General features: G+C 37.5%; 1 pseudogene across 1 annotated transcript; it reads right to left on the bottom strand.

Moving 5' to 3' along the window:
* Positions 1-8,133: 8,133 nt before the first annotated feature.
* LOC130737765 (endoribonuclease Dicer homolog 2-like) lies at positions 8,134-20,094 on the bottom strand (annotated as a pseudogene). The gene is made up of 22 exons (XR_009018930.1): positions 19,752-20,094; positions 19,474-19,651; positions 19,232-19,345; positions 18,784-18,918; positions 17,756-17,840; positions 17,563-17,627; positions 16,852-16,989; positions 16,468-16,596; positions 16,260-16,380; positions 16,064-16,163; positions 14,919-15,114; positions 14,677-14,837; positions 14,306-14,524; positions 13,971-14,185; positions 13,592-13,863; positions 13,097-13,493; positions 12,874-12,977; positions 11,953-12,143; positions 11,381-11,590; positions 10,000-10,407; positions 9,471-9,755; positions 8,134-8,654 (listed from the first exon to the last, which is right to left on the bottom strand). The product of XR_009018930.1 is annotated as an endoribonuclease Dicer homolog 2-like (transcript).
* Positions 20,095-24,662: the final 4,568 nt, after the last annotated feature.

A 24,662-nucleotide genomic window follows, 5' to 3' on the forward strand; every position in this document is an offset into this window, starting at 1 on the left:
GCAATAAAACTCCCCAACAAAAGATAAAAGGAACTACTATACAACTATATATACATGCCTCGTGACGGGTAACAGAAAAGAGTAACGCCCGAGGGCAATATGTACAGTCCAAGATAAAGATACTGTGTCCGCAACACTATCCTACAAAAACTGAGAGCAAGTTGGCCCAGCGGCCTAAGAAAAGACCCCCTAAATCCAACCAGCTCTCTGCGATCTCCATAGGAAACCACACAAAAGCTACCGGTAGGAAAACTACCCTGTCCCCAAAAACGGAAGCATGACGGTCAGAGCATCGACACTACTCCTACACTATCCCTACCCGAGGAGCCCACACTAGCACTCGATCCTACACGCTAGCGCGGTGGTCATCCGAATCTGCATCCAGGACGACTAGGTCGACGTACTCAACACTGCCCTCTCTGTCCACCCTAATGCGCTCCCGCACTGGACTCTCGGGCTCGGGGCCCGGAACGAGATCCGCAACGACAGCAGCAGCAGTAGACGGACTAGACTCCGTCGAAGCCCCACCTACTGGCAACTCCTCAGAAGGATCCTCATCGTCTGAAGGAGATGGTGGCGGTGGAGGTACTCCCAAGCCGGGTCCACAGTGTACTCCTGGAGGCAGGTTGAAGCTCACTATGTGCCTCCTCATCACTCCCTCCGTCAAGCGTCCGAATCGATCGACACGGTCCTCCATGATCCGACCGGTGTAGGTCGCACGGTGGCCCTCGGGATCGACCACCCATGCACCTGGGTCGTCTTGGTCAAGCATCTCGTACCTGGTCCCCCCTGATGGGCTGACCATGGTAAACCAATCCCCCATACTCATCTGACAAATGGCGTAGTCCGCCCAAACACACACAGCAGACGCGAGGGTCAACTCCAAAGAATTATATAATTAATAAAACCAGATATAATTATAGGATAATAAATACTCGCCTCTCAGGCTTATAAGTTTTGGGATAGCTTCCTAGGGTTACATGTATCACAATAAATATAAAGAGCCATAAAACAAGTAGCATGCCTCAAAAAAAATAGGTTAAACAGTTACCAATCACACTCAGCAACTAAGTTAGCATGTATGTTGCATGAAATGCAATGCTGGGTAACAAAATGCATTCCGGAAGAAGGATGGACATCAACGAGACGGCCCTAACACCAGCCACGGTGGGTACCTTCCTGCTCGCGTGTCTCTTACACCACACAAAAGTAGTCAGATCAGCAGTGAACCCGTAGGTCTGCCATTCCGTCTGCTACTGAGGACCACCGTAGTGTCCTAAATATGGAAATCCGGGTCTTATGACCATTTTGGAATCCACCGAGGTCCGGTATCACGCCGTGTATTAACCTCAAAATGAGTGCATGAATGCAAGTGATTAGCCAAACAACGTCTCCGACCTCACCCGACACGTCGCCACGTGTTCTAGATTAACTTAAAGTCTCTAAAAGAATACCCTAAGGTAAATGTCGATTCTGCGACAAAATACAATTAATCATAAACAAAAGAGTGCAACCACTCACGACAACTCTTCGAGTCATCAATGCTCTCACGAAGTCTCACGCTTCTGTGGAGTCTCGCACATTCACAAAGTCTCACGCTTCAGTGAAGTTTTATGCTTTCACAAGGTCTCACGCCTCAGTGAATTTACACACTTGCACGAAGTCTCACGCTTCAATGAAGTTTCATGCTGTTCACGAGGTCTCACGCCTCAGTGAAGATCCATGCTTTCCACAAGGTCTCACGCCTCAGTGGAGTATCACGCATTCACAAGGTCTCACACCTCCGTGAAGCTTCTCGGCTCATCCCTTGGATGGCTAAACAATTGCTCCCAGAGCGAATGAGTATTAACATACCCAAAACTCGAAATCTTCCCAACACTTGGATCCGACGACACTTCTCATTTTCCAAAACTAAACTTCAATCCAAAGCTTGCATCCGTGATTGTTATCTTTATTTAAAGGTTTAGAGGTTGTTTAATATCTTATGAATTTCTTTATAAAAATAGCTCTTTTTTGTCTTATCGTATTCCCTATGAGTTCAAAGTTCCCATAAACCCAAGTAATTCCCTGAGAAGGTCTCGATCCATTGGAGCATGACAAGGTCCGAACTCCGTTCGTCCTTTTTAAAACTCTCTCAAAATCTCATAAAAATTCGGCATGACCTGCCCGCAATCCTCACTTTTCAGAATCTCAGGTACAAGTGTAATAGCATCATTGAAACAGCTCAACCAAAAGACATAAACAGCATATTCCAACACATCCTAAGTTAACCATGTAGCACATAGCATGTGAATCATTTAGCACACAATATCATGGCATCAAGTACTCAACAAGTTCGGCCGAAGCCTCAGAAATCATTTCAGACATTTAGCAATTAGGTGCATAACACATAAATCAAGTCGAATTTCATCGACACCTAAAGCATTATCTAGTAATTCAGAGAGTAGCCCTCACCGGTGGGTCTTCCAGCTTCCTCCTCCAAATGTTCTTCAAGCTCTTCTCCTTGGTTTCTTGGAATCTCCTCAAACGAACCTTAAGCAAAAATCACAGAAATCAACACCAAGAGTCAGAAACTCAGCAATCAAAGAGTCCTAGGGTTACACAGTACACTACTACCTCCGTGGTACGACAATCTAACGCGTTAAGACAAGTTTTCGAAAAATCGGATTCTCCTCCCCCCTTGATATAGCTCTCGGCCACTTTCCTTAATTGGGAGGGTCGATTTTTCTTCGATCAAACTTGGTTCCTAGGTTAACATAAGCCGTAACTAAGACGGTTCTAGGCTCGGAAAAAATTTCGGATCGAAAACTGATATAGGGGTAGTTTGGTCATTATTTTTAGCTCAGAATTTCAAAATTGGATTTTTGAAAAACAAATTGGATGGGGACGTCCACAACGACGTTTATGACGACAAATCCTACTAGCACTAAGCCAAGTCGATAGATTAGAGCGTAAAGGTTGCGACTTTGCCGAAAAATGGGTATTTAGGGTAGAAATTGATCCCGGCGGCATTTCGTCGACATTTGACAAAATCTAATCCGCAGAACACGCTCAGGAGCATGCAGGGAAGAAGTTTAGACGCTGAAATCAACTGATTTGAACAGTTTTTCAAAAACCTCAAAATTTTGAACTCAGAAAGTCGCAGGAGAAATGGACAGAAACGACGATTCGAAGGAGAGTATAGATTACCTACCTCGAGGTCTTCGATTAGTGACGAACGGTGAAGCAAACGGGCAAGAAACGACGAAGATCCGGATCTCCCTCTCTCTCTAAGAACTCGCGGTTTTGGGGTGGGGAAAATGGGTTTTTTTGTGAAAAAAATCTAATTCTTCAACTATTTATAGGTTTTGGAAAAAAACGGAAAAATGATTTTTTTGCGATTCCGATTTTTCCGGCGCGTTCCTCTGCGCATTCTAAGATAGGTTCTGGCGACAGAATTCCAGAACTCAAAATAGAATTCTTGGAATTAAACCAAAAGATCCAAAATCGGCATAAGTCGGTGTAAGTCGGTTTATCCCGAAAAACTACTTTTTGCAGTGATCGTCGGATGAGAAAACTTCCTTCTGAAGAAAGATTAGGAATGATGAGAGAAGTAGGAGAACGCGGGTGGAATCTTCATTTGAGTTTCCGGATAGAAAAAGTCTTCATCGTCTGTCGATCTTAGGTTTTTCGAACTATCAGGGATTCCGTTTCGGCAAACTTCCGAGAATTGGAATTTGACGTTCGTACATTCCAGGATTTCGCATCGAAATGGTTGTTTAAGGACGGAAAAGAGAAGTTCTAACATTTCTCTGAGGATTTTTGGAATTAGTTTCCATCGTGTCCTAAAGCGTAAATTAACTATTCACTAATACCTTCGACCTAGGATTTAGCGTATGTTAATCGTGCTATAACTCTTTCGGTTTTTCGATACATTCTTGGACTTTTCCTGAGCCTCTTTCCTTCCCAAATTTATCTTAATCAAATAACTCTTTTATTTTATTCACTTATCCAAAGCGTTAAAACTTGGGCCTTACAGTGGAACTCCTACTCCCCTTCTGTACAATTGATCGCCCAACAGGGTGTAGTGGCTTGCCTCTCGAATCTGATCCTTAGTAAATAAAAGAAAATCAGTCCCTTCCGCCTCTAAACACAGCTTGATTCGACCCATCCAGTCTTGATCTATCACCATCGGAATTGCCATAACTTCCTCATTTTCAATGTTGGGACTGTTTAAAACTTCTTGAATCACTGACTTGTTGTTCTCTAGTTTCTTGGTACTTGCTAACTTTGACAAGATGTCAGCCCTCGTGTTCTCTTCTCTTGGAACGTGGTTGATCTGCACTTTCGCCACCTGCTTCATCAAATTCTGAGCCTTCACCAAGTATTTGGCTAACTGTGCATCCTTCGCATGATATTCTCCCTGGATTTGTCTTGACACTATTTGTGAATCTGTCTTGATCCAGATGCTTTGTACGCCCATTTTGATCGCCAATCTCAGCCCTGCAATTATAGCCTCATACTCTGCCTGATTATTGCTGGCTTTAAAATCAAACTTCAATGACTGTCCAATTGTTACGCCTCCTGGTCCTTCTAAAATCACTCCAGCTCCACTACCCTTAATATTGGATGAGCCATCAACTGATAAACTCCATTCACCTGACTCTTCACTTTTCTCGTCTCGAGACATTTCATTAACAAAATCAATCAAAGTTTGTGCTTTAACCTGTCCTTTCTTCTCAAATGAAATTCCAAACTCAGACAATTCAACAGCTCATGAAACCATCATTCCTGCTAAGTCAGGCTTTTGTAACACTTGGCGAAGTGGCAAGTCAGTTTTGACTACCACTGGAAAACCTTGATAATAAGGTCTTAACTTCCTGGCGGATATAATCAAGGCCAAAGCAGCCTTTTCTATTTTTTGTATCTCAATTCTGCCCCTTGGAGTGCGTGACTCACAAAATATATGATCCTCAGATCATCCTTAAGTTCTTGCAATAAAACTGAGCTAATAGCGCTATCAGATATTGAAATAAATATTGACAGCGAAATACCTGGCACTGGCTTTGATAAGATTGGTGGTTTTGATAAGTGCTCCTTCAAACTTTGAAACGCCACTTCACACTCCTCTGTCCATTGGAACGCCTTGTTTTTCCTCAAACACTGGAAGAATGGAGCTAATTTATTTCCAGAACATGGTAAGAATCTCGCCAGGGCTGCAATTCTTCCCGTCAACTTTTGCACATCTTTCACTGAGGTGGGGCTCTGCATTTCAATAATAGCTTTGCATTTATCAGGATTTGCACATCTTACACTGAGGTGGGACTCTGCGTTTCAATAATAGCTTTGCATCTATAAATCCATCACGAGGATCCAAACTTGCTTCGCCTTGATTCATTTCAATCTCATAAACCCGATGTCCCTCTTTCACAGCTTTCTTTCCCATATGACCATATTGTTTGAAGCTTTCAGAGTAACATTTTCTGGCTACGATTTGGTCAGCCTTTAAAACTCCAACTCCTCCCTTGCTCAACTGATACTTGACTGTCAAATGTCTGGTAGAAATGATCGCCCCCAATCTATTCAATGAAGGCCTCCCAATAAGCACATTGTATAGTGAAGTACATTTTACCACTAGAAACTTAATAGCAAATGTCTCCACATTTTTTCCTTCTCCAAAAATAGTGCTCAACTCCACATAACCTCTGACAAACACCTTTTCGCCAGAAAAACCCACCAAAGATCCATCATAAGGTTGCAAATCAGATTTTGTCAGCCCCAATTTTTCAAAAGCATCTCCATAAATTAAATCCGCTGAACTCCCTTGATCCAACAGTACCCTCTCAATTTCATATTCAGCGATCATCAGCATCACCACAATTAGATCGTCCTCATGAGGCTGAACTCCCTCAAAATCTCGCACAGTAAAAGTAATATATGGCTGGTTGGTTGCCCAACTTCCCCAATCATTAGAATAAACAACATTGATTGAATGAACATACCTCTTTCGAGCTGAATTAGTTATTCCACCACCTCGGAATCCACCAAAGATAGAATGAATTCGTCCCTTCGCTTTCCCTTCTAATTGTCTGTTTTGACCATCACTCTCAACTTCCTTTCCATCTTCTGTTCGCTTTGTTGAAGTTCCTGCCTCATCTGAATTGTTTCGCCCTTCAAGTTGTTTCATACATCCAGCCTTCACCAATTTATCTATCTCTTTCTTCAAAGTAAAACAATCATCAGTATTGTGTCAATTCTCACACTCACAAATACTCTGTTTTTCCATTAATGGATGCAATGCTGCTAATGGAAACCAGAAGCAGAACAAAGAATCAAAAGTATATGGTGGACTTTGATATAGAAATTGAATGCTCATCTTGTGACGCGTCTTCTTCTGCCATTTTGCTCCTTTTGGTGCGATGGTACCGGATATACAGCACTGCACTGTTTCATATGGAAACGGCATAGATGATAAAGACAGAGTTTCAAACCAGCATGGTAAAGTTTGGTCAGCTTTTCTTCTCAGAATAAAATTGTGCAAGTGTAAATTAAATGGAGCAAAAGTAAATTGAGGTGAAACAAGCATTGTTAGAAAACTAGAACAAAAGGTGTAGCACAATTGGTAGATAGTTTGACTTCTTAAGCATTTAGTCTAGGGTCGATATAGAGAAGCATCCGTTGGGAAATTCTACCCACTTAATAGAATCTCAAAAAAAATAAAACTCAAGCAGTTTTGGTGGTTCGGTTTGGAATGACCTCAGTCATTGACAAATGGGGTTTAATGGCAATATTGGTGTTGCTAAAATTCTTAGAGTTTAGTAAATTAGTCTTTTCTTAGGGTTTGGACTCTGAACTCTTCACCTTTCATCTCATCCAACTCTTATACCTCTTATCTTTTACCACTTAAGTTAACCCTTAGGGACAAATAATTAATGTAATGTGGAGATAAAGTAAATAAATGCACGTATTGTAGAATTTCTCTTCAAAATTGAACATTGTAAAATGCAGAGTATAACCACTTATTTTACTCTATCTAGGCTAAGAAGGTCGTAACCAAAGGAGATGAATGAACTCTCTCTCATCAAACTTTCTCTTGAGCATTTTTTTCTTATCAATTCATGCTATAACAAACTGAGTGTATATTATTATTATTATGTCTTATTCTCTCAAACTTTAAAGTTAGATTCAGTGACGAAACACAGTCTAGCTCTTAATATTAGCATTAGAATGATGAATTTTAACTTTAAACCTTCGTTGCCCTAGGCTTTTATAGGCTTTATAATTATGTGTGTTTGCTTAAAAGTTAAAAAAAGTAAAAGCACATTTCTTCAATAAAATTCGGTCATTTGCTTCCATTGGAGTTTTTGAATTAGAAAGAAGGAAATGTGCTTTTTGAATTCAATCAACTGATCTCCAAACATGTTCAACCTCTAAGACTTTACCTATTAGAATTATGTTTCGTGATTAATTAGGTCATTAAATAGCATATTAATCGGTGCATTACTATGCGGGTTACTCACGAGCACTTAATTCGAGAATTGAGCATCCCTCTGTTCCACGCATAGTATACGTCTTTTCTTTTTATACTAGATTTCATACTTACTAAAACCGCCGATAGAGATACCTTAAATTGGACTATCATGAGTGGTAGCTCGATAGTCACAATACATTTCTGAAATATTTGTCTTATTTTAGTTCGTTACGGTCAAACATATTTTATTATAAAATTTTACTTGTGGTGGTTCATAAACGTGAGATTTTTTTACAGTCCAATGGAAGAGCGCAACATGGATAAGAGGACAAAAATACATTGAAAGAAAAGAGAAAAAAAACAGCATATATTGATTATATTCAATAAAACCTGAGCTTTCTAGTTTTCTTCGTAAATTCGTAGAGTTCATTCAATCCTATTTGGTTAGAAACATTCAAACTTCAAACAGTAATGTTTAGTAAAACGTCATAGCTTACAGCATCTGAAAATGCACCATGCTTCACCTATATATAAATGTTCTTCTCAAGTCTCAAGGTTAACACTTGTGAACCATCGTTTTAATTTTATTTTGGCTTAATTATATTTTCAGTCCCTTACTTTAAATGATGTGTGATTTTGGTCCCTTTATTTTTTATAGCTAATCAAGCCCTCTATAAACAAAATTAAACAAATTTAGTTCTTCTTACGATTTCCATATGTATAAAATCATTACATCTTCATTTTCTTTACAAATATTTTACAGTCTAGTTATTTATCATCTATAACTATAAGCCCAGTTACAATTGCTCAAAGAATATACACATACAAGGCATGTAAACATCACTTGAGTCCTGAGGTATGTTTACTGCTTCAAGCTCTTCAAAATTTCCTTGGAGGCTAGCTTCTGGGCTGTTTTTCTATCAGCAGGACCCCTGTACTTGTGCTGGTGAATGACCCCATCATCAGTTTCTACTTTTATTATACAATTAAGAACACCGCCATCTTCACGGTACAATTTTTTATTCATAGTATAATTTCTTCTCTGGCATAGTATATGCAACTCTGCGACGGGATGGAGCTTGAATGTTTCAGGTGTCACAAGGGGTTCCAAAAGAGGTCTTATACTTTGCCACACAGCCTCCTTATTGTATCCTGAATCAACAAGAATTGCTCCAGCCAGAGACTCTATAATGTCGCCAAGTACCTATCAGACAAAGAATAGGAACAATCTCAGCAGTTACATAGAGAAGGTACTAACAAGGAAATAAGTTATTATTTCTAGAAATGATGCACGCCACCTAGTGTACTAACAAACTTAAAATATTGCAAGAGAAGAACTCAAAACCAGAATAATGCTGCTGTCAGACATAAAAGAAAAATGCCAAGAAGTTTAAATGTATTTTCATGAAACAGCTTACGAATAGAATACAATGACTTTGATGCATTTGTCAGTTACCCATATTATATTCAACTTTGTTTTCCCTTTTCTCTCCAACTCAGGTTGGTTTTAGGCATTCATAACAGCTTTCTAATAAAACTTTCATGCTAGAAGAATTGCTCAAACTATAAATTAGCAATGCAGATGTAAGGACATATCCACCCTCGATTTAATTTAAAATACATAATGATCTTAATCCATTAAATTTAAGGGTGGATAATGCACTCTTGTACACTTTATAGACAAACTCACTATAAAAAAGCTTAATTTCCCTGTTCAAACTCTACAACTACCAGTAAATATATAGATTAGCATTATTTCAAGCCTTCTACAATGACTAAATGGAACTTGGCTCATCCAAAGTGAGGGAATCCCTTTAGAAGGCAAAGTAAGTAATTATAGTCATCGATTTGAAAATCAATAGTTGAGATTGTGATCATACATATGCACTTTATAAAAAAGTATGAAGGATAAATTTCAACCATTATTTTTGAACCAATGACCCTAACTAACTACTTAACCCTATAAAGTGGCTCGAGTCAAATCCAACCAAAAGAACTACACCAAATTTTTACAACTAACCTTAGGGAATGGTGTCTCCATGTCTATGTCCCATCCAAAAGTTGATGATGACGACAACCTGTAAAAATTCTCGAGGGCCTCCGTGATATGCTTATGTAGATCCTGTGACACATGGAGTATGTGTTTATGCAAGCCAGCCTTAATGGCTGACCATGCATAACAGTCGTTATTTACAGATGCTGCCCTCATGTCAGTTAACTGCCCGGGTGACATTCCAGGATATTTCTCATACATATGCACAGTAATGAGATAATCCAATATTGAGTCTCCAAGAAACTCTAGTCGCTGCATGGCAAGGAGTGTGTCCTTTAAAATATGAGATAAAAGAGAAACACAAGCGACAAGAAAATGTGGAAGACAAATTTAATTGATCAAGAAGAATGTGAACAATTGTTGTTTAATGAGTTCCATGATTCCATCAAGACTCGAAAAATGATATGCTAGTAAATATGTTGTTGAGAAAAGTTGTTCCTATCAAAGATACAAGCTAATTCCCAGTTTCCACATGATAGATAATAACAACAGGTACCTGATAACATGTAGGCACCTCCGGCAACATGTATGAACCATGTGTTAGAGCTTCTACCAAAAGAGAACTATCACGGAATGAGTATTTTAATTTGGATTCTAGCAGGCTGATGTGCACTAGCTTCTCCACACAGGTGCTAAAGTGCCTCTCATAGGGTATGATATCAAAACAAACTTTAATACCAACCCAATCCATAAACAACAGGGCAGCATTTTCACCACCGCTGATAAGGAAGGCACCAATAAGTGCCTCAACAACATCAGCAATAATCTTCCGTTTTAAATTTCTCATTCCACTAAAATAAACTTTAGTCCCATCGGAAACCAACTCTTTCAATTTCAAACCTCCAGATTTATCACCAGGAACAATCCAAGTATTAGGATCAAAAGGCTCATTTCGTATGAAGCCCTGCAACTCGAAAGAACAGCACCCCAACAAGATAAATTAATACATTTTCAGCAAAGTACAGTTTCAAGATGGCAATGCAGAAACCTAAATCTCAGCAACTCAACTGAGAATGGATCTAATAATAGCTAATCAGATAATGTAATCCTCATGGCATAAGCATTATAGTTCAGAGAACACATTACTCATGGTAAAGAATGTAAATTTTACAATTTGATCATCTCATATCAGAGGAGATTAATTTCTATGCACTGACAGTGTGAATAAGTTTTACACAGTCATTCAATCACATCCCTCCATTTTGCTAGCTCATAATTAATTTTGAATTTAATAATATTTAAAATAGAAAATGGAAGGTTGTGATTGAATAACTGTGTAAAACTTTTTACATTGTCAGTGCATAGAAATTAATCTCAATCAGAGAGCAAATAAAATATAAAACTTGATAATCACCAAAATAGTTGCAATTAGGCAATTGATTCACAGTTTTAGCCTCTTACAGACTTCTAATTGAAACATTGAATCGCTTATTATTTGTCATTTTATCAGTAATTATACTGCAGCATGAAATCACCTATACATGTAAAGAAATAAACTTATAAACCAAAATAAAAATAAATATTCTATGATATTTTGACTCAAGATGAAAAAGACTAAAACCCCATTTTAGTCCTTATTAGATGCATCAATTATCAATTTATTCCTTCAAAAATAAAAATTGTCAATTAATTCCTTAAAATTTGGAAGGTTGAAATATTTGGTCATTCCACTTCCACCTATCCGTAACTGACAATATTGAATGAGTGGAAGGACTTAAAAATTGGGTATTTAAACTATAAGGATTTAATTGATAAAATTTATTTTTAAAGGACTAGAATGATAACAGATATATGGATTAAAATAGGGTAAAGGCAGCATCATTAGACATCATAGAGCATAGAAAATGTAATAATAATATATCAAAGAGAGAGGATACCGGAAGTCCACAGCTGCACCCTAACTTACAGAGCGCAGCATTAGAAATGATCTTGACCCTCTTCAGAGTAAGGAGACCTTCATGGTGATTTTGATATGCCTGAAAAAGATGTTGAGTGACAGCATATTTTAAAAAAGAATCTCCAAGAGTCTCTAGAGACTCGTAATGGAAGGTCTCCTTACATCTTTTCGTGGTAATTGCTTCCAGGACCTACAATGCAAAATGCAAAATGCAGATACCATCAGTTTAAATGTCTTTAATATGTTGGACAAGTGATAAAAAAAAAAGGAACACACATTCAGATAATACTGAGACTGGACGTTGAAAGTTACAAAGGAATGCACATTTAGATACTGGTTCAGGCAGTAGAGGGTAGACGGAGAGAAGGAATTTTTTACATTCATTATAAGAAAAAAAATACCGTAAAATATCATTTTTCTGCAACTTTTTGGTTTGTAAGGATAATCAACAAAAAATTATAAAATTGTCTATTTTGGGAAAAAGAAGAACTTGAAAATATAAAATTTAGATTATAATGATGAGCAATGTGTACGAATTCAATAGTATCCAACCTTGCGTGCGTGAATTTCATTCAACCAGCGACTACCCATATGCATCTTTAGGTTGACAGCAACAAGCAAAGACTCAAGTCTATGCATGATGGAAGGGATAAATGAGAAGGAATAAATGGTAATGTCTGATATTGGTGACATGATTACACAGCATAGTTCAGGAGGCAATTCAACAAATGTCTTGCTTGCTTCTGAAAATGAAAAACGTAAACATTAGGATTCAGATTGGATTACATGTTGGTTGTGCTGGGAAACTGACAACCCTAAATACAGCAGCAACTTTTTTTTCGTATATATTATATAATACAGCTATGATATTAAAATGAAAAAATTAAGCAGCATAACACTGCTAACAAAATTAACAACCAACTTAATAAGGCTGTAAATAGCACTTGGGAACAACCAACTTTGGACTGATATATATGGCACTGCTATATATTTAGACACCATGATACTGCAAATTAAATTCTAGTTATTCATAACTGTCACCACTAATAGAAAACATATTCTTAGTAAGACTAAAATTAATACTTGGGAACAAGCAAGCCAGTAGAGGTAACATTTGAGAAAGCTGAAAATTATGTGCCTCATACAAGGAGGACAGAGGCCACTATAGTATTTCCTGTCCCAAAAATCAGTTAACCTGACTTCCGCTCAATTATATATCATAGGGCTAGCAATGGAAGGAATACATTAAGTAAATTCGAATTAATATTAATAATGGCCACATAGCCAACCCTAATTTTAAGATTCAGGCATGATCAACCACCTACTATTCACCCATACCACCTCTGTTAGATATAACAAAAGAAACAATATCTTCCATGTATTTACAGACAACAAAGGATTGTATAATTGGTCCAATCTCACAAGAAAAGATTAAGGAAGAGAAGAAACAAACAGAAAAATAAAAGATCAAACCTCTATCCTTCTCTTGTCTGGGTCCATGACAGTAATTTTTAACTTGAAAAATGCGTTTTGCCTTAAGTAGCCATTGATGTTCAAAATACAATTGTGTGCCATGACTGCAATTTAGAAAAGGATTAATAAGAATACAAGTAGATAAATTAAACTGACAAAAAATAATGCATCTGGGTAGATAAATTAACCTGAGAATAAACATCAACCACAAATAATTACTTACTTCTTTTTAAAGTAGTTCTTGTACGTAATTACTTCACCACTCTTAAGTTTTAGAGGAGAGTTTCCATCCAAATTCATCATACCAGTGGTGATATAAATATAACCATTATGAGGAGTACAAACCAAAGAATTTTGTATTATGCAACGGCAAACTAGACCCTCTTTGGTTCGTATATTGGGTGTGTGATCCTGACATACAATCTTAGATGAATTTACCGAATTAACAGTAAGCCGATCATAGTTGGTCCTTGCTCATTAACCATACTTGGAAGCAGAAGATAATCAATCTCAAGACCATCTTCCAAACAACACTTTTCTAAAGCAGTTTGCAACCTATCCATATTATGATCGAGAAGAATTCTAAGGATAGTAACCTGGAATCTTTTACATAAAGATACCTGTAACATAAAAACAAACATGCAAACAATCACTTCATTGATTTTTCCCTACACCTGCAAATACGCCAGATACAACAAAAGGAGTAATAGAGAAATACCATATCTGGGGAAAGATGAATGGCTCCTTTGTGTATGAAGCTTACTGACAAGGAACCTTTGTCAAAACCCATATCAAATTGCATGCTTGCAATTTCTCGATTGAGCTCAACTCTCGTTGCAAGATAGATGTCTTGAACAGTGATATCATAGCTAAAATTTTGTTTTAACTCTATCAAATAACAATGGTAGGTTGTTTCACCGTGTTTCAAGACCTGATTCACTAATTCCCGTGGTACATAACTTGGTTGTTTCTCATCGTAAGGTTCACTCCCTGTAAGAACAGTTTGAAGTTGAAGACGTTCAAAGGAATTTATGGATAAACAGATTTTCATTTTTAAGTACTAATAATGAGGAAATGAATAGAAGATATGACGTTACCAAATTCCTCCACCTCTTGTTCTTCAACAACAATATCAGGAACAAGCTTATCTGTTAAAGCTCCGATCTTATGAAGTTGTTTGCATGCTTCAAGGCATGCAATATTCTTTAACATCTTTCGGTCACCTTGTACAGAAATAGCCGGTAGAGGGCAGCTCTTAGGAAGATACAATGTTCCAGTATCTTTGTCCCACCTTGGAGTTGGTTTAAAGTACCTGAGATTTTACATGTAGATGGTATAAATGATGAAGAACAGGATATACAAAAGAAAGCATATCTTAGATTCATTGTAGTAAAGAAAAATTGTCATGTCATAAGGGCTGCAGCGAACTAACCCATCTGCAGGGAGCCGTGAGCAATACAGGTGTAATAAACCGATGCTAGAAATAAGATTGACAATGGCTCCAGTGCTTTCAACACGATAAGTTTCCTCATGGAATAGATCACTTTCTAAAGGATCACATGGAAGTGAAGAGTGACGCAAGGATTCCTTCCTCATAATATCCCCACTAGAAAGGTATTTCTCAAGTCTTGAACATGTAACTGAATCCCCACTGTTATTTCAGAACAATATAAGTTGTATGCGGAAACTTTACTTCAACTAGAAAACCATATAGATTTGATATCATAATTCTTTGTGCAGCAGGCTAATTAGCACATTTCTAATAGAAATCACAACACTGAGTAGTAACAAAAAAAATGTAACCTCTGAACCATTAATATGTAATCTGAATGGGGCATTCTTGCACGGCCACGGGATTGTATGAAACTGCACACATTGTGACATGGGTCGAATCTAATAACCAAATTGCAACTTTTAACATCTATACCCTCTTCAAGAATTGATGTTGCAACAATGATGTTGACCTGAATATTAAAATATTCCCCTTGATAAGAAATAGTGTCTGGTTATTAAAATTCAACATATTATCTAAGAAAGCAACGTACCAATCCCTTACGAAAATCGTCCACAATTCCATCATGCACTTTCTTGGATTGACTTTGCAATCCACAATTATTTCCTGCAACGAACTTGGTCTTCCAGCTATTGTATTTTGGAAGCACCGCATTTAACAAAGTCGGAAGGACAATGGCTGTAATGACCCTTTCCACAAAAACTATGCATCTCAGGTCAGTCAAATCCCTGTAAGTGTAGCATATATGGTAGATCCATCAAAATAGATTTAGTAAATATCAGGATGAGATGAAAAGATAACTACATAAAATAAAAACAGATAAATTTTGATCAACTAGTTAAAACAATTTCTGTCCAATATGTATGAAAAAAAATTTGGAGTTTCACATATTAGGTCACAATGCAAGATCTATGTGAATAAAACCAATAAAAGGTAGGGATGTTCAACACATGTCCCTACCTGAAGCTTATAAAGTCAGGTTCTAGAAATTAGACCAGATATATCTAGCCAAATTTTAGTCACGCCTTCAAGTTGTACCAGCTTTGCCAATTTCACATAACATTTTAAAAATTGGGGTTATTTGAAACCTTTTATTGAAGTCTTTATAGTTCAATTTTTTTATAATTAGATCAGTAAAAGTTGTCGCTCTTATAACATGTAAAGTTTAGGCCAATGCCAACTCATGGTTACGTGTAATCGTAATGATGCTATCTAGTTTGTCTTCCAATGCCGGCAATGCTGCGTCAACAAGATACAAAGAGTCAGCTTCCGAGAGCACCAGAGGGGGGAGAGAGATGGAACCCTCGTAACACCTCTATGTTTGATCCACAAATGTGTTAGGCGAGAAGCTAATTCATGGATTGCAGCTGTGTCACGCATGATGGAATGCCTGGAGACTAGAGACAGTAATAGAAGTAGTAGCTATTGTGCTCCAACTAATTTAGAGGATGGTTCAATTCAAATATCAAAGGATCAACATTTGACAGCTACTTGTGACGTGGACGGTCCTATTGAGAGACAATAACACTAAAGCATCTTGTGCTGTAGGTTCTAGTTCAATTTAAGCATATAGAAGGAAAGCCTAGAGGCCAGACCTATCCACAAAAGTAACCCACATGCATAATTTCAAAAACTGCATTAGAATTTTTTGGATAGAAATCAAGGCATGAGGAAAACCTGTACTCAAGTAGAGTGTCAATAAGACAGAAAACTTTGGAGGTTAACAGCCCCGTTTCCACATCATGTTTCATATTGTCACTAATAGATTGCTGAGGACCTGATAATAAAACATTTTCTAAAATTAATTCAAGAATGCAAGCAAAAAAATTCTATTTAATTTCACTGATTTCCTCACTCATTGAAAAATCATTACCAGATAGTAAGTACGTTTTCAGTTCCTGAACAGTAGCCAAACAAAACATTTTAACAGTTTTATTTGCAGAGTTACCACATGAAAGAGGTCCAGTTTCATTGGAAGATAAGGACTCTGCAGCCTGTCACGTAAAAAACAATTGATGTCAATGATGCAACCATGAAGATACATTAGAGTCATAAAGTCACTGCAAGAGAAGGAAAAGAACCTTGAAAGCCAGCCAAACACCAAGATCCTCCAAGCAATACATCAAAGAACAAAAGAACTTTGTTATTCTTTTTTCTGCATACTCGGTAGCTGATTTTGTGAAATCTGTACTTCTAAGGAATAGTTCATGCTGAGGAACAAAATATCCACTTTAAGGTAACAATCAGCTATGTTCTGATAATAAATGCACAGCATGTAAAGTAGCAACAAACATAAAACAAATAAATAAATACAAGAAACCGTTCATTGATTCAAACACATAATGTCACTTAGTAAAATGAATGACACATAGGTGTACTCACATTTACACTTTAAATACATGGGCAATTTCAGGTTTTCTTAATCGTTTCAGTACATTGAAAATTATTAGCTTAAATGTACATACCTTCTCTTTTAACTTCTTGAGTTTAATTGCTAATTCTTCAAACACAATTCCAAGTGCATTTGCCTCATAAAACTTGAATTTTGGGGTTGAGATTGGCATGAACTCCCTGATAACAGCTTCACTTGTATATGTATAAACCTTCGATTAAAATAAAATGTCAAGCAAACAAACAGCACATGAAAAGACCAAACAATAACATGGAATTGTACTTCAAAAGAAAAGAGTACTTGTCAGAAGAATAAATTTTGTAACTGCATTGTCAAATAACAACTTCTTAGCATAGGTGTGTGTTTCAATACCTCTAGGTTACATTAACAATAGTCTTAAGCTGTAAAAGCTGCTCTCTACAAAACTATGAAAATAACTTGTAATTCTTCCATAAAAGCAAAAGGAAATAACTGTTACAAATAATTGAAAAGTATCAAAAAAAAAAATAACAAATAAGCTAATATAACATTAGTTCCATTTTGCATACGTCTAGACATAAAACCTGTAACTTGGAAGAATAGCATCACTAACAGTAGGTAGGCCCTATCAATATTCAATAGTCTCTGTAATGTATCTAATTTTGGTAGAATTTAATGCACCAATGTTTGTACAATGATAACAATAAGATAAGGGGATAACATATTGCCCCGGAACACAATAACATGCATAGAAAGAAGAAAGAAAGAAAAATGTACGGAAAGAGAGAAAATGTAAAAAAACAACCTTTGAGTGCATTAGAGTCATTAAATCCCGAATATATTTTGACATGGTCAACTCAGAATTTCCAGCTGTATTAAAAAATAAAAGAGAAGAAAAATAAAATTCAACATCAGAGAATAATTATCGTAGCCAAATAAAGTAGGAAAAAACTAGCAATGCAAAGAGAAAAGTAGGAACTTTCTCTAGGATTGTATACCTTTCGACTTAACTGGAGATGCAGTCATCCCAAAAATTCGAGGGAGGTCAGATATACCAGATTGTAATTGGTGATGATAAAATTCCTGCATGTAATCAAATCATGCAAAGATAATGACAACTTGGACAGCCCAAACTACACCCTCATCATGGAGATGATGCATAATAAGGTGATAGCAGCTTACAATACTTAATTGTAATTGTTTTCAAACGAAAGCAAACAACTCTTCCAAACCAAAAATAAACTGAAAAACGTGACTGCAGAACAATATCACCAGTTATAATTATAACCTCATTCATAAAAGCAATATGGTCAATGGTACAGCAAATTTTTGAACGGCATGCATCGGATCAACCACCGTACTACACCTTATGGTCAACATCAAGTCCTTTTTCAAAAAAAAAAAATTAAAACTAATAGTTTAGAGTCCACACCAATTTCAATTTTTTTTAAAATGTAATAGTTTAGAGTCCACACCAATTTTTGTCACCATAAGTTGATGAAAATGCAACTATTTAGATTCCAGACCAATTATTGCACCATATGTTGACTGCCATTTATATGATATCATTTTGCCGTCAAGTGTATGAATGGACCTAAAAGTCCAATTCATTAGTTGATCTGAGGAGATAATAGCATACTGCAGACATGACTTTAACAAACTTATCATAAGAGCTGCTTATTACAAATCTAATAGCTGGCCAGTCTTTTGTTGTTATTGATATGCAAGGCATAGAAGATGCAAAATATTTTGAAGTTGCCAATGAGCTACGGCTCACATTGAACCACATCCAGTATTTACACTAGCCTGATGGTAGAAGGTTTAATCCCCACTTTGCCCCTCTAACAGGTCTTTGGACCTTGTATTACCAAAAGAAAAAAAAAGAACCAAAAACTTAGATGGGAAGTTGCAACATTTTAATGAAGATCACATCCTAACCAAAATATACTAGCACAGTAAGAATTAGTAAGAAATGCAAAGACAGAAACCAGTTAAATAAAAACTATGAAGAGGGGATGACACGTACTGTCATTATGCGTGAATAGGGGTGTCTGCCCTTTGTATGGTGGCATTCATCAAGTATCAAAACCTTGATCATTTGTAGCTTAATAAAGCTATGCCTCAAGCAATCAAGTAATATTTGAGGCGTCATGACAAGCACCTATAAGATTCAAAAGCATTACTGACAGTAATTACCAAGTATCTATGCAGCATACAAAGATACATGTGAGAAGCATCATCATACTAAAATAACAACTGGTGCATGTAATATTCAGGTCAACCAAATATTAGAAGACAGAAAGTGGCTGTCTTCTTTTCCATTTAATTTAAATAAAAAGTTTGCAGCCATGAACCATATCAGTAGACAAGAAGCTTTAACTCAGTACACATTGCAAATAACGAGGAAAGTGCCAAAATTAGAAAACAACTCAGAGACTATCTTTTAGTTCTGATAGAAATACAAAATCCCTCACCTCTTGTTTCTCGATTTGCTGTTTCCACGTAGCAGCATCCCAGAAATCAACACCCATATCTCCATAATACATTCCCACTTTTAAGTCGGCGTGAGCTTCCAAGGCTTTAGCTTGCTAAAGTTTTTCGAGCCAATGACAAGAAGGAAAAGGAGCAGGGTGAAAGAACAAAATTCCTCAATCATCCCATACCAATCAAAAAATGCATTTTCAAATTTGCAAAGGCATAAGAGAAAGTGACATACTTGGCTAACCAACACAACTGTGGGAACCAAGAACACTGCAACGGAAGTAGAAGGCTTTCGCAGTCTATATGCATAGCTGCGAAGAAGCATGATAGCTATCAAAGTCTTGCCCGAACCAGTATCCAAAAACACAATGGTATTTTCCCGGACTGCTTTATTCAACGCTTCAACCTGATAGCTATAGAAAAAGGGGAAAAAGTCAACCCCAACATCAACTCCAACAACACAACCAAAATGCATGCCCTACTCAAAAGCCTACTCTAGAACATAATACTCACCTTCTAGCAAATGGAAGAGCATCGGGAACGACCTGGTTATCTAATTCCATCGGAAGCGCTTCTTCCACCATAGTTTCTCTACTTCTTTGATCTATTGATATATCTACACTACACTAAATTCAAGGCAAATATCACACAACAGTGATCTCTAATCTTGTAATTGAAGAGATAAACAAACAGCAGCAGAAAAAAGAAAAAGGTTTTCTGAAAATTTGATGAATGTGCCTAATTGAGGAGTGTCATTATTTTCTCACACCCCTTTTGTTTTTTGTCAAACTCACACCCCTTTTATCACATCATTCATCACTCACTCACCACTACTATTCCATTATTGGTGAAACACTCTATGTCCTTTGTTCAAAGGGGGTGTGTGCTCACGAGGGAAAGCTATAAAGCCTATAACATCATCATCATCAGGCATGTTCACCAATCACCATTCAACATGTGTTTTTGCATCTATCTATCTACTACATCTTAAAAGAGGGACAAAAAATCACTATTCATAAGAGAACTTTGAATCTGGGTCATTCATCTCTAATTTACTCAAGTACTATTCATAAGAGTACATTGAATCTGAGCCATTCATCTCAAATGTTGTGTTCTTTAATCTGGTCCATTCGAATCTGACGTTTGTTTCCCCCTTTCTTTCTTCTAGAAGTTTCTTTCTGTCGATGACATCACTGTTTGCCTTGAAGAAGTATGAGATGAAGGAGAAGAGTGTATCCATGATCGTCAGTCTGCGATTGATCTGCAATGTTGCAGTCACAGTCGTTTGGAGGAAGGAGATGGATGAAAATTTAGGGTTGACAGTAGTTGTATTGATAAGGGGTGATCGAAAATGATGTATTTGTGCACTATTTGTTGTCAGGAGAAGAGGTGTATTAGGTCATAGATGTTCGTCTGCTGATCGTTTCCGTTCATGATTACAGAGGGGAACATTTCACGGCCAAGGGCAACGCCTTTGTCATACATGGCGGGCCGGCAGCCATGGAATTTACTCAACTGCTCCCAATTTCAACGAAACTTCCGCTTCTCCTTCAAGCCGTCGAGCTCATTAAGGTTCAGGCTTGAACTAAATTTGTTACTAGCTTATATTAAATTGTTATAAGGCCTACCTTTATTCCAATCCATTTTTGTTCATTACAGGACCCTCAAAATCCAAGTAAGAATCGTGGGTTTGCTTTTGTTTTGTATTACAACAATGCATGTGCTGATTATGATTTCTCCTTTTTTTCTCTCAGCTAAGGTCACGTAGTAAATAGGAAAAACGTATTCACCATAGGTGTTATGATTTTCTGAACGACATTTCCATATTTTCAATTTGAGGAAATTGGTTCATTTATTTTAGAGGAAAAAGTTTGGCTCTTTTCTACAATTCTCTTGGACAAAAAAAAATAGTACAGGGGAGATGAGCTTGCCTTATTCCAACATAAGGGCATATTGCAAGCCTCAATGAGGACTTACAATGCAAATGTAGACTTGGTACTTACAGATAACCTATCAATGAAGGTCCATCAGTGGTATTTGAACCTATTATCTTTTAGCCAACTTGATTTCATTGTATTTGTACCAATTGAGCTAACCCTGATTGGCAGTTCTTCTTTACAATGACTTGGACTTTAGCGGCACAAACTTAGTACATGAATTTGTAAATCCTTTATATGCTCTTTTTTGTTATGGTTGAAGCTTGATCTTCATAACTTGCATTTAGTATATGAAATTATGAATCGTACCCAAGAGTTTTAGCTCAAGTGACTATAGGTCCCCGATATAAAAATCCCTCTTCGGCTGCTTTCTCTGCACCTTAGCCCACTCTCCTTGCCTTCTCAAATTTCTGGTAATCCGTATTGGTATATATATGAAACTCTTTCTGTGTTATTGCTTCTTATCCTGATATTGTGAATACAATTAGGAATTAGAGTTCAGAAATGTAGCTTCAAACAATTATGATGGTAAAAGTTCATAGAGACACCTGTCCTGTGTAACGCCCCGAATTTCGGGTGCCACTTTAGTAGCCTATTAAAGTAAATATGCAATATTTTCCAAACGAATGTATAAACACAAGTATATTTTTTTTCTTTTCAAATGTATTTCCAAAACATGTCATGCATACTCCCAACTACAAAGGGATTTACATCAAGCCTTGAACAAGGCGAGTACCCGAAACCCAAAATATAAATTTCTACACTCGTTATGCAAGCTTAAACCAATAATGGTTAGCTCTCTAACTCCAGGCTCTAACTCTACACCCAACTCTATTCTTCAAGTCTTCCACAGTTCTTCAAGTTCTCCTCTCCGACTCGTACGAAGGTCAAGCTCCATCGAAGATTCTCCATCGCCTAATAGCGTTAAGCGCCCAAACAACAAGTAGCAAATAGAAAGGGTTAACTCCATGCAATTACCACGTAGAAAGAGAGCAAAGCATGTTATTCAAATTTAACTACATAACATAGCACATAAGCTAGCAACTTAATCTCAATATAGACGACAATATATATCTAACAACATGAAATCAATTCATATATCAACAACGCCAACAACATGGATTTAAATCAACTATCAACAACATAGATTTAATAAATTTAAATCAGATAACAATAACCTCAACAATATAACATCAATTCAAATAACAATAACCTCAATCTAAATCATCTAATAAGATGTCAACAACCCCAACAATATCACATCAAACAATATATCAACAAAACCCGCAATATAAATCAAATCAGATATCGTCAAGCCAACAATATAAACCAACCCAGATATCAATAGAACCAACAATATAATCAACTTGGATATCAATAACCTCAACAATATCAATCAAACAATAACGTCTCGCAAGACGAGGTAGTCCTGTGAAAATATCCACTCCACTGTCACTAAGTAACGCCTCGAAAGACGGGATAGTCATGTGAAAATATCCACTCCACTACCACTTGATAACGCCCCGAAAGACGGGACAATCACACGGGACCACACCCCACCTCATCGCCACTTTATAACGTCTCGAAGGACGGGAAAATCACACGGGACCAAACCCCACCTCATCGCCACTTTATAATATCTCGAAGGACGGGACAATCACGCGGGACCACACCCCACCTCATCGCCACTTTATAACGTCTCGAAGGACGAGACAACCAGGTGAACCCAATCACCTGACCACCACTTATACGTCACACAAGACGGGACAACCAGGTGAACACAATCACCTGACCACCACTTATACGTCACACAAGACGGGACAACCAGGTGAACACAATCACCTGACCACCACTTAATAACGCCACGAAGGTCACATAGTACGCCACGAAGGCCACACTATACAATCCAACAACGCATATGCACAAATGTATATCAACAATTTCAAATCCAATAATCAAGGCAGAGTAACCCTATGTTACTCTTAATATCAACAAGCATACGTCAACTCAATTCCATATTCAGCACAAACACATCAAGCTCTATTGAGCGATGAATCAATAATTCAGTGTTGGAAAGCATAACCCTGTCATATCAACTAGAAAGCAGTAATGACAGAAACCAGTAAACGACCGAAGCCTCTCAGAAAACGGAGACACACGTCTCAATAAGTTTACTCGGCCGAAGCCTTCAGAAAACATTTGGCACAAGCCTCAGAAACAGTCAACATAAGCAAGCATACAACATTGAAAGCATACCAACATTTCAGTCAATTGCCAATCAAGTTTAAACAACTTCATCTCAAACACATGCAGTGCGATAAAAGCATGCAAGACTCAAAGACGCTCTAAAACTGAGTTACCCTTACCTTAGCCAATTTCTCCATCCAAGCTCAACATCCCAGTCCAATCCAAAATAAAGCTCTCGAACCCAACAAGTTCCCCGGGCGTCCTCCTCAGTTGTGAAACCTCACCAATCGCTCCAAAGTCTCTTTCCTCAGCTCAACTCGTTCCAAACCTTAAGCAAAGTATCATTGCTTAGTCGCTAAGGAACAAAACAACTAATAACACTATCAAAACCCGAAAAGAAGCTTTCGAAGCCCTAGAGTTTGACATTTAGGCACGAATGGACCATAAGACATGTTTTCACTAAAATGCGCATAACTCGAGCTACAGAACTCGGAATGACACGAAACCAACGCCAAAATTTCGACAATTGAAAGAGCTACGCACTGGCTCAGGTCATAGAGACCCAAAAATTATTTTTGGACACGGTACCCTAACAAACAGGTTTCGGCCACTCTCAAAAATAGGGTTTCCGAACTTTTTCTTCGATCTAAATCAATTCCTAGGTATTATTAGGCGATATCTACCCCAGGGAAACTCTCAGAAAAATTATCGGATCGAAAACTAGAACAGGGGTATTTTGGTCAAGATTTTTAGCTCGGAAACTCAAAATCAGAATTTCGAAAAACAAATTAGATGGGGACGTCACCAACGACGCTTATGACAACTAATCCTACTAGCGCTAAGCTCAGTCGAGAGTTTTAAGTCTAAAGGGCGAAGCTTGGGTCAAAAATGGGTTTTTCGAGCAAAATTGAAACTCGGCGGCAATTCGGCGAGATTCGGCGAAATGTAATCCTTCAACGTTTAGTCCTTGGACCAACATACCCCTTACAGTCTGTGACAATTCAATCGTTTTTGAAACGTTGCGTCTTCCGGACTGAAATGTCCTTTTGATTCGAGCCTCACAACGAATCACATCCATTCAAATTCAAATTTTTGGACCAACATGTCCATTCAGTCCAAATGTCAAACCTGTCCTTTGAGTACACGCGTGAAGACACGCGTCTACTCAACATTTAACCTGCGCATTAACTCACCCTTTCACCTCACCTTTTCATCTTCTCTTCCTTCTCTATATAAAGTCCCAAATTCTTACCTTGCTCCCACATTCTTATCCTTTCCTCATCTGCACTCTCTCTTTTCA

This window comes from Lotus japonicus, chromosome 2 (genome assembly GCF_012489685.1).
Source record: "Lotus japonicus ecotype B-129 chromosome 2, LjGifu_v1.2".
In the NCBI taxonomy this organism is placed as follows: Eukaryota; Viridiplantae; Streptophyta; class Magnoliopsida; order Fabales; family Fabaceae; genus Lotus; species Lotus japonicus.